Below are 10745 nucleotides of genomic sequence, written 5' to 3'. Positions count from 1 at the left end.
CCATGTAAACTTTAAACAGTGGGCGCAAAAATATAGTTTCATCGATTGAGCTAAGAATTTGCACAGTTGTTCTAGGACCCAAATAGTAACTAAAAAGTTGCTCGGAGCTGAAATCTAATTTTTGTCCCACCCTAGTGTGTATGTGTGTGTGTCATTTAAACTCACACAATTTTCTCAGAGATGGCTGAACTGATTTTCGCAAACTTAGTTTCATATGAAAGGTATAACGCTCCCATAAGCTGCTATTGAATTTTTAGTTGATCCGACTTCCGGTTCTGGAGCTACGGGTTGAAGAGTGCGGTCACACAGCAAATTCCCATATAAACTGGTACCACCATGATGTTCAAATGATGTAAAACATATTAAAATTGATGTAACATTACTCTAGTTTGCGGGTCTGGATCACTAATGATCAATCAAAGCAGCTTTGACCACATTGGCCACCTATGACAGTTCATGACGCCCCCGGGGAACCCGCCAAGTTTTTAAGCTAATATCACACCCATTCCCCAACGAATTCTCTACTGATTTTTACAAATTTGATTTCAAATGAAAGATACAGTGATACCATTGATCGCTGCTGAATTTCATTCTGTTCTGACTCTTGCTTCCGGAGTTACAGGGGTGTTAGTAAGGATACACTGGAATTTCCCATATAAATCGGTACAATCGTAATACCTCAGAGGCTAAAAACTATTGAAATGGTCACCAAATTACTTCTAATCGCAGATCTAGATCACTGATTGCCAATCAAACATTCTTTGAATATATTGTCCGCTATCGACGATTCCGGAAGTCCGGAATTCAGGGCATATTCCACAAATAAAGTCACATCGGTTCTTCGGTGATGACTGAACCGATTTTCTCAAACCAAGTTTCAAATGGAAGGCAAAATATGCAGCTGAGTATTGCATCAGAGCCCCTCCGCCCCCCCCCCCCCCCGCCTTGCCCTTACATTTCCCTCCTTCATCACTACCGTCCCCTTGGACCACCCTCACGCCCGCATTTCCTTCATCCACCCCGTATACCAAAATAAGATGAAGGATTTCTGACGCATCCTCCACTCCCACTCTACTAACCCCGCATTCCCACCACTTTTAAACCCATTCCACCAACATTTCAAAATATAATCACATGAAGATAACATGTAACTCATGCTGATTAAGCTAATTAAATACTATTCTTTTGCCTTTCTCATATAGAAAGGTTACGCAATTGCTCCAAAAACCGACTTTCTAACCGAGGCCCGGAGCGCCGAGTCTCATATAACATTCGACACAGTTCGCCGAAATCGCAAAATATCTGTGTGTATGTATGTGTGTATGTATGTATGTATGTATGTATGTATGTATGTATGTATGTATGTGTGTATGTGCGGATTTGTTAACAAAATGTCCACATCGGTTTTTTGGAGATGGCTGAACCGATTTTTACAAACTAAGATTCAAATGAAAGGTATACTATTCCCATAGGTTGCTATTGAATTTGATTTTCAACCGACATCTTGTCCCGGATTACGAGTTGAAGAGTATGGTTACAAAACAAAATTTGTTGATTTGTCCACATCGGTTTCTCGGAATTTTCTGAACCGATTTTGACAAACTTGATTTTAAATGGAAGGTCCATCAGCTGCTGTTGAATTTTGTGTGGATCCGAGTTCTGGTTCCTGAATTACAGGGTGATTCGTACGATCACGCAGCAAATCTCGATTCTAACGAGTTCTGCGATGAATGTAAAAAGGTGAAATTTTTGCCTTTCTCAATAGAAAGGTATTGCAATTGCTCTGAAAACCGACTTTTTAACGGAGGCCCGGAGGGCCGAGTGACATATACCATTCGATTCAGTTCGTCGAGTTCGGCAAATGTCTCTGTGTGTGTATGTATGTGTGTATGTATGTATGTGTGTGTATGTGCGTATGTGTGTGTGTGTATGTTACCAAAAATGTCACTCATTTTTCTCAGAGATGGCTGAACCGATTTTGACACGCAGAAAATGTCGATTTTAATAAATTCTGCAATGAATGCATAAAGGTGAAATTTTTTCGAAAATATGACCACAACTGCTTCGATTTGTAGTATTAGGTCACTAACATCCATTCAAAGTCTATTTGGCCACATTGGCCACCATCATCGGTTCCGGAAGCCCCGGCGGAAGTATCTAAATCCAGAATAACAGTCACATCGGTTTCTCGGAGATGGCTAGACCGATTCGACTAAACTTGGCCTCAAATGAAAAGTATTGCGTCCCCGTAAATGGCTATTTAATTTCATCCCGATCCGACTTCCGGTTCCGGAGTTATAGGTTGTGGCGTGCGATCACATAGCAAATTGTGATTCAAACCGATACTCCGATGAAAGCAAAAAAGGTAAAAATTTCGCTAAAATGTCTCTCAAACAACTTAAATTTGCTGTTCTAGGTCACCGACGGCCAACCAAACTTTCGTTCACTACATTGACCACCATAGACGGTTCCGGAAGTGCCCGGGAAAAGCGGCCATCTTTCAAAATTTACGAACTCACATCAGTTTCCCGGAAATGGTTGGGCCGATTTTCACAAACTTAGTCCCAAATGATAGCTATAATATCCCCACAGATGTTTATAAAATTTCGTACGGATCGCTTATATGGGGCCGGAAATATAGACTAAATCGTCCGGTCACATATGAAATTCCCATATAAGCCGGAACTCAAATTTTTTTTCAAAGGAAATTTTTTTTTCAGAAATCGAATTCGTATTTTTGATGCCAAACATCTTTAAAATGCATGAAACGTCGAGATTTTATGTTATCTCGAAAATTTTTTTTTTTTGTAAAAATCGGCTTTTTGGGACTTTGCCGAATTTTGCACCTTTTTTTTCAGTTCAATATTACCGTGGCTGTTTTTTCTTCTTCAAAATTTTAGAACTCGAATAATGATTTATTTTCCTGTATATAGTTGTCATGTGATGTACAATAATAAAATGCAATATATGCATTTAAAAGCTTTTAATTAATATAAACAGCGCACACATTCTCGTGATTCATGATTGAGAAAGGCACAATTGCACCGCTAGGTGGATTAAAATAGGTTTTTATTTGGTAATTTCACATAATGTACTTATGTATATATTATTTTTAAAACATAGATATTCGATCTGGCGCCGCCAATCTTTAGTATACTTGAACTTCTGACGCACGCGCATCTTTTTCGATTGCACACAACCATTTACTGTGGGGTCTGCCCGAAGTCGACGATTTCTTCTAGATTCACTTCTGAGCGCAACTTTAGCTGGTCTCTCTTTTGGCATCCTCGCTACATGTTCAGTTCACTGTAGCCAACCGTGTTGTATCAGCCCCCAAATGTCACCATGTTGATATACTCGGTGCAGCTTGTTATTCATGGATCTGTGCCATTCTTCATTTTCTACTGTGCTGCTGAGTATTGAACGCAGAATTCGTCTCTCAAACACAACGAGCGCTCGATAGTCTGCTTGCTTAAACGCCCTTGCCATATGGCCGTACAGACTAATAGAGAGTATCTGCCTCGCTCTGTACTAACTACCATGTACTTTGTTAGAGTCTATAGACCAATTATCTTGACCTCCCCTTTGAAAGACAAAAATGCCTCTTCCACTGCTCTGCAATCAACGCCAATGATGTCGATGTGTAAATTATAGTAGCATACTGAATTTGTCTGGCTCGTTTTTTAAGGATGCTTACAGAATTAGCGGAAGAAAGTGAACTGAAGATGAAACTGACACTAGTATAAGAGAGGTGTATGTGAGAAAATACTTCATACCCAATCAAAACGGGCTTGTCGGAGTAGGAGCTAAAGCGGATTGTCTGGTTTTACTATGGCATCAGCGGCTAGGTTTTCTGTAGGCTGGTTTTTTCGCATGCAGCAGCTTTGAAGTTCAGCTCGACTCAGGCGATTTTCTCGCGACACAGCACTTTAGCAGCCTTTTAGCACATTGTTGAAACTTATTTCTGTGTCAAGTGTTTGACATAGAGTATTACTATATTATCTGCAAGATAAAATTAATGCGATCAACACAAAGTAAAGCAATGATTGAGTTATCGCCAAACCAAACAACGATCACCTTATCAATAAGATAGAATAGTAGATAAATGTAATAAATCTTATCGATCAATAGATACTGGATTGAGCAATCGTTTGTAGTTTAGCATAATATGTGATCAGCATCTGTAGTTTTTGGTTTGACGATAGCTGGTTTGCGACAAAATTGTATTTTTCAGTTTGATAGAGTTACTAAAGCACGGCATAGTAGATAACGAAAACATGTGTGAGGAGTGTCACATGACTAAACTGTAACGTGTTATAATGGTACATTATTGTTGTATTCATAGAACTTGTTGCAAGGGATACTTGAATTATATAATACATTTCACTTTCTTCGAAACAAATGCGGTGTTTTTAGGTTCCAAATACTCCTCGTTCCATAATGGAATATCTTCGTGCTCGATGGGCTAGATTTTCTATTGTCTAGGATTGCGGGTAATCACTCTCTGTGGAGCAGGGCAGAGGGCCCGCTGGTGGGAATGTCTGAGAACCTTCCCTGCGAGAAATTGTATATGTTTTGGGCCACATGGGAGGGACCGGTCGGTAAGACTCATGTCGATATTGACGGCAAATATTGTGTTAGTTCCGGTAGTTTTATTCAGTTTTGTGGCGTGTCTGCATAGCGTTGGGAAACTGGCAGGGTTAGTTTGTTGACCTAATAAATATTTTATTTGTTCTTTTCTAAGCGTACCATCGCGTGTTCCTGGATTTATTTTATTATAACCAAAGTGTTCTGTCCGAGATTTTATGTGGCCATTGTTGAAAGTTATCAATGTGCGTTCAGGTTAGGTCGGGGAAAGATTGCAATCACGAAGTAAAATATGTAAAGTGAAAAGAACGAAAAAATGCGTCGCCATCGGAGTTGGCATCCATTAGTGTATGTTTATTTTACTTCGCCAGTATCGCATGTGAGCTGGACTAAAATAAAAATGTTTTGCTAACGTGCAACACATGGACGTGAAAAATTATTGGCAATTTGAGTGAAAATTCAGTTGTTTGGTCTCGTGATAATAATAAAGAAATATAGAATCGATGGCGGTTAGCACGGCCAAAATAGTAGTAACGCAACTTATGTTATTTCATTGTATTCCGGGTAGATTTCTTTGCACATTTTAGCATATAGTGCAATGATAATATGTAAGTGTCTTTTTAATAGTAATTCAATATTTCAGAAACTATTTCGTCAATTATGTTTTTATATTTTCATGAACACATTTCCAAACATTTTTTACATCGTTTGTGAAGTAAACGTTCGAACTAATAATATATAATAAAAACGAATTAAGTAACATAAGAGGCATTGTTGACAGTTTCAGTCAACTTGCTTTTAGGGATTATTCCGAAACTACAATCTCCAGTAAATAAAACAACCGACGTATGGTTTCGATTAGACAGAGAGAGATTGTAATTTTCCTGTATAGGATCAAAGGTTTTAACATGGTAAGTTCGTTGGTAAGTTTCTAAATTTTAGTTATATATGTTGTTTAGTTATAAACTTAGATATAATTGTATATAAGAATAATCATTAAGATCATAAGTTTTCGACTTACGTTTAGTTCCTTTTAAGGTGTTCGTAGCCGGATGTCTTGCCAGCAATTCAGGTGTTTATTGGCCACGGACTATATCCTGTAGTTTGTAAGTATTTAGTTGTAAGTATTTAGAAGATATTCCAGTAGTTTTTAGTTAGTTTCTCACCTCGTAGTAGCGCAATGATGAGTAAATGTTAGGTTAGAGCACAAAATCTCGTGCGGGCAGTACCCTGCTAGTTAGATAATTGTAAATATATGAATATATCCCAGAATACCTATGTTTTAGAGTTTTACCTAGCTAATAGTGTCACTCCTGTGGATTTAATTTTATCGATATTTAGGTAGTATTTGAATTTTAAACTAAACTTCTATCTCAAAGGATAACGAACCTCACACGGTGTTGAACTTGGACTTTTTGCTTACTCACCCTGGGTGACAAATCACATAAGTCTATACCTGCCGAAGTGACACTTGACAGGTGTCTATACCTGCTACGAGCCCAGTGGGTTGGCTTTCTACGGTTCGATGCGTGCAGAGTGCGGACCAAGGCATGTAGCAGTAGAGGTGCGCGCGGACCAGTTGTGTCCGATAACAGGCATATACACTGTGTAAGAGGAATTATGATATTTTACTCGGTGTGGTTAATTGTTTGCGTTTCGACTTTGTCATGGCACTAGTTGAAACGCAAAAACCTAGACGTTTCAAGTGAAACTATAACAGATGAGCTATAGTGAAATTGAAAGATTTTCAAAAACAACCTGGAATGGTTCAACAATCAGCCTTAAAAAAAACTGGTTCTGAAGTTCCATATACTTTTTTATTGCGTTACAAAGTCCATTCTTTAGCTGAAAATAATCCGAATGAAAGTTTCGTTTTCACGAGTTAGCCTGTTTCTTGGAATTTCTTTCTTGGTTCAATTGTGAAATAAACTTCTTTCATTCTCCTCCGAAAAAAAAATCGCGAAAGATTCAAACCACGCCGCTCCCTACCACATGGTCTCTGCATTGCAGAAAATAACGATTAAATTCCTTTCACGGCCCAGTAGTTGTCGACATCCATAATAAATATATTCTCTATGCTAGCGATTACTTTTGTTTCCACCATATAACGGAAGTTTTCGTTTGGTGTACCGGAGTTGGAAAAGTTTGGGCAATATATCCACAACCACAATCACTAACTTTCCTAAGACAGCAGCTTTTCATTCCTTAGGTAGCAGATTTTCATCAAACGTAAAAGGGGATTGAACCATTATTAACAAATATGCTAGAAAAGACATAAGAAAAAGTTTTCAAGTTCTTAAAGTGTCTGTTATTTTGTATGTGAAAAATGTTGCTCATGATTTGGAAATAATTATTGCTATTTTGTTTTATGTTATTATAAATCATTGTATGTTACTTCAAGTCTTCCTATTTTTCCCAACAGTATAAATAAGTTTTAATTTGTAACGAAACATGGTATTTGTGCGTAAAAACATATGCATGGTTTTGTAAAGTAATATTTTTTCTCCAATATTTGATATTTATTGAATAACATTGTGCTCGAGGTGAAATGCTAATTTAACCTTGCAAAATCACCACTTTCTCTGTAATATTCGACATTTTTGCTATTGAAAGTTTACATTATGCATCAGAACAGTGTTATATCATAAAGTAAATACTTACTACAGATACTAGTTGGTGATTCCTTACAGTAGCGCCTCTAGTAATTATTTCAATTATGTTTATATGTACCTATGGTATTTTAGTAGTTGGACCGCTGTAACCCAGCAACGCACGCGTCTTGTTCACGGTTACGAGTACCCGACTAAAACCTATCGCACAGTGATTGTTGCATAGGATTGGAGGAGGTTTCCCAAAAACAGCATTTCTATTGACTGGATGTGCTCACTGCTGTATGTTAACTTATTAAATACCGAAATATCGAAAAAGCTTCAAAACTAAAGTCACTCCGGAGTAAACAGGAGCAACAAATTCTTGCTCCATTTTACTCCGGTTTGCTACCAGAAGAAGAAAAAAGAGAAGATGTGAGTACAGGAACGACTTTCTTCGGAGTACTTCCAGTTTCTCCTGGTACTGGAACAAAACTATAATCTGGGTCCTATTAGAAGTCGAAAAGGGCACTGTGGCAATCTGGACTCAATTTGCATATTCTCCACGCAGTTGGGAGATTTGGCAGCACGAATCAAAATTTTTATGTGTGATTGGAACAATATGAATGTACAATATGGGTATTTTGGAACAAAAGTCCACATTTTGACAAATGCGGGACAAGACTTCGAAATCCATCCAGCCTAATCCGGGAGGTCTGGTCACTTTAATTTAACGTCTATAAGGTGATCACGACGGTTGCCGTATGCATATGCCAATAAGCGGAACGCAAAACTTTAAACCCATCTTACTAAAGTGGATTATGGCTTTATGCAAAATAGTTTTTACTACAGACGCTTTACACATAGACTTGCGGATAGAAAAACAGTAAAACTAACCACCATGAATACAAACTGGCATCACGGAAGATCGCATAACTGTCCTTGTATGCAAAAGTGACGTAAACGCCATCGAGTAAATTTTTCAGGAAATCAATTATTATCTTGCATGGTGCGGGTAAAAGCATGCTTTCGTCGCATCGTTTTTCGCGTTTCAACAGATCATTTTTTATTTTTATTTGAAATGCTTGTACTGAAAGATGCAGATTTTCGTAGCGAGCTTAAAAACACTTTTGCATACAAGGGCAGATAAGCTTTGCATGGCCTTCCCCATATAGTCCCCCTCACAGAACCCTCGTGCTATTTTGGCTGCATTTTTTTTACATCTTGCTAATCCATGTGTTAAGAGTCTGCAACTCAATTCCACCTTACGGATAGAAAAAACAAAGTGCATTTGTACAACTCTCCGCTTTCAATCATTCCGAGTATATTCTTCACTCTTTCAATGGAAAAGGGACCGTTTGAGTAGTTTTAGGTTATATTTCAACGAACTTTATTGTTGTTGAAGAATTCGATCTATTTCACCTTTTACCGGGCCGAACGCAATTTCTAGTCATCCTGTATGAATGCAACACGCACCGTAGGTAGTTGAAATGATTCTGGGCGTACAAACAACTAACAGTTCTTTTTCTTCGAATCGTAGGTGGGAAGCAAGGATCAAAACCATGTCAATTATGATTGGCTCAAAGCATACATGTACGACCCCTTATGCCACATCAAACAACTTTCTTAACTAAGTAAATTCGAATCCGAAGTAAAACACGTCATCAAACGGCAAAGTTTTTATCTACACCACGAATAGAGCAATTTACACTTAATTCTACTGAGAAAACGAAAAAGTTTTTTTTGAAGCTTGGTATCTGAAGCTTGATTTATCATATACATTTTGTTGATATTTCACAACATCTGCAATGATAGCAATATAAAACCTTTTACCATGTAAAACCAGGACACAATAAGCTTACTTCTATTTGAAGCTCGTTTCGATATCGCGAGAATGTCGGCAATCTTTCGAGCGTAGGAAAGGAAAACTTTGTTTGAATTTAAAATTAGACTGTCTACCAAATAAAATGATTAGAAATGAATGAGATTCATTGTGCCGTGTTCACCCATGAAATTGCTTTCGTCTTTTTGTGCTGCTCCAGAACAATGATAACTGTATCCGTTTTGGTTACTTGTAGATACGTGTATACTACGTCATATAAAATTATTGCACAACACTTTTCTTTCAGAGACCAATGATGAATAACGGGCAAGCTTAAATATAACAGTATGTTATACGTTTGAAGCGTTAAAATATCAATATAGACGAATAATCTTAACAATTGTTCTTTGAAATCAGGATTAGCTGTGGAAAGTTGATGCCTTCGGCAAAATTGTTTGTTGTTGTAAATTCAACACCGCACATAAAATGATTAAACATTTACCATTAATCGTTTTCACATATTTGACACGAACATCATCTGTTTTCAAAAGTATGCTTATATATTTTCGGCCTGTTATTATGATTGTTGTTATATGTTCGACAAGAACAAATAACATCTGAATGCAAGTTTAGTAAGCTTTTTATTTTATCTAGCTAGGTCTCATCTGTGGCTCAGTGTGCAACGAACAGACAATTAGTAAAACACATTTATTATACATCTACTATCTAATTTTGCCTCAAACATCTTAACGAATCGACATTAATGATCCCCTGCCTTCTTTTCTCAACGATAGTGTATTTTCTGTACTCACAGCATGGATACCATCAGTTTCGCGTATGCATGGCAGTAATTGTTGAATAATGTGTGTGGTAGATTGTTGAGCATTAATTAAATACTACTGCATGGATAGGGCACCTTGTGAATTCCTGCTATTTCAGATTAAACGGTTTTCGCTGATTCGTGAAACGACTGTGGCTCAGAATATGTAAGGCAATGAATAATTATTAAAATTTATGAAAAGCATTTTTTTTTCAAATTTAGAAAATGCCTAAAACCATTGCCTGTTCCTTAAAATTCGAAGACTATATCACATGCGGTGGGTTTTACCGATTTTCATAAATGGTGTAAATGCGATACTATTTCTAAGAATTTTTGTAGTTTAAAATTTTGGTCCTGCTATTGTTATTAATTAAAATAATTATTTTTTTAAAAGTGTATTTATGCATACCTCAAATTATACACGAACCGATAATGTTATAATTACTATGTATTATTATACAACGGTAGTACAATGATCGTGAAAATAAACTAAATAACATAAAAGTATAGAATCCTTTTTTTAATTTTAAATACCGTGCTGTATTTCAGCTATACAAATATTACAAATACATATCCGTATCCACATCAATATCTGTATAGATGAAATATAGTATGATATCTAAAATAAAAAAATTATGTTTTTTTTAATGTAAGTCATAGTTGACAATACATTCATAGATATTTTAAATATCCAGTGAAAATGTAGATTGTAGATTTAGCACTCCAAGTGTGTTAATACTTTTATTTGCATATTTTATTCAAGCTTAAATTTGAACAGAATGGTTCAACCATTTCCGAGAAACTGTCCTTTTGTACACATACATACATTCGTCTTAACACTTGAATCAGTTGTTCAACCAAATTGAATCCCAGCATTAATAATACTCAAATGCTATACCACACAACATGAAAAGTTCGCTTCAGAATG

The 10745-nt window shown here is 36.8% G+C and overlaps 1 long non-coding RNA gene across 4 annotated transcripts; it reads right to left on the bottom strand.

Annotated features, from left to right (window-relative positions):
- Positions 1-3071: 3071 nt before the first annotated feature.
- On the bottom strand, positions 3072-6016 carry LOC131686101 (uncharacterized). Of its 4 annotated transcripts, none has more exons than XR_009304927.1 (4): positions 5882-6016; positions 5754-5817; positions 5609-5684; positions 3072-4002 (listed from the first exon to the last, which is right to left on the bottom strand). It is a non-coding gene; the product is annotated as an uncharacterized LOC131686101 (long non-coding RNA). The 4 variants fall into 4 exon arrangements; XR_009304928.1 differs by having other exon boundaries at positions 5754-5820; positions 5882-6005; XR_009304926.1 differs by lacking the exon at positions 5882-6016 and having other exon boundaries at positions 3072-3719; positions 3777-4002; positions 5754-5827.
- Positions 6017-10745: the final 4729 nt, after the last annotated feature.

This window comes from Topomyia yanbarensis, chromosome 2 (assembly GCF_030247195.1).
Source record: "Topomyia yanbarensis strain Yona2022 chromosome 2, ASM3024719v1, whole genome shotgun sequence".
NCBI classification, from domain to species: domain Eukaryota; kingdom Metazoa; phylum Arthropoda; class Insecta; order Diptera; family Culicidae; genus Topomyia; species Topomyia yanbarensis.
This window is presented reverse-complemented; position numbering and strand designations above follow the sequence as displayed.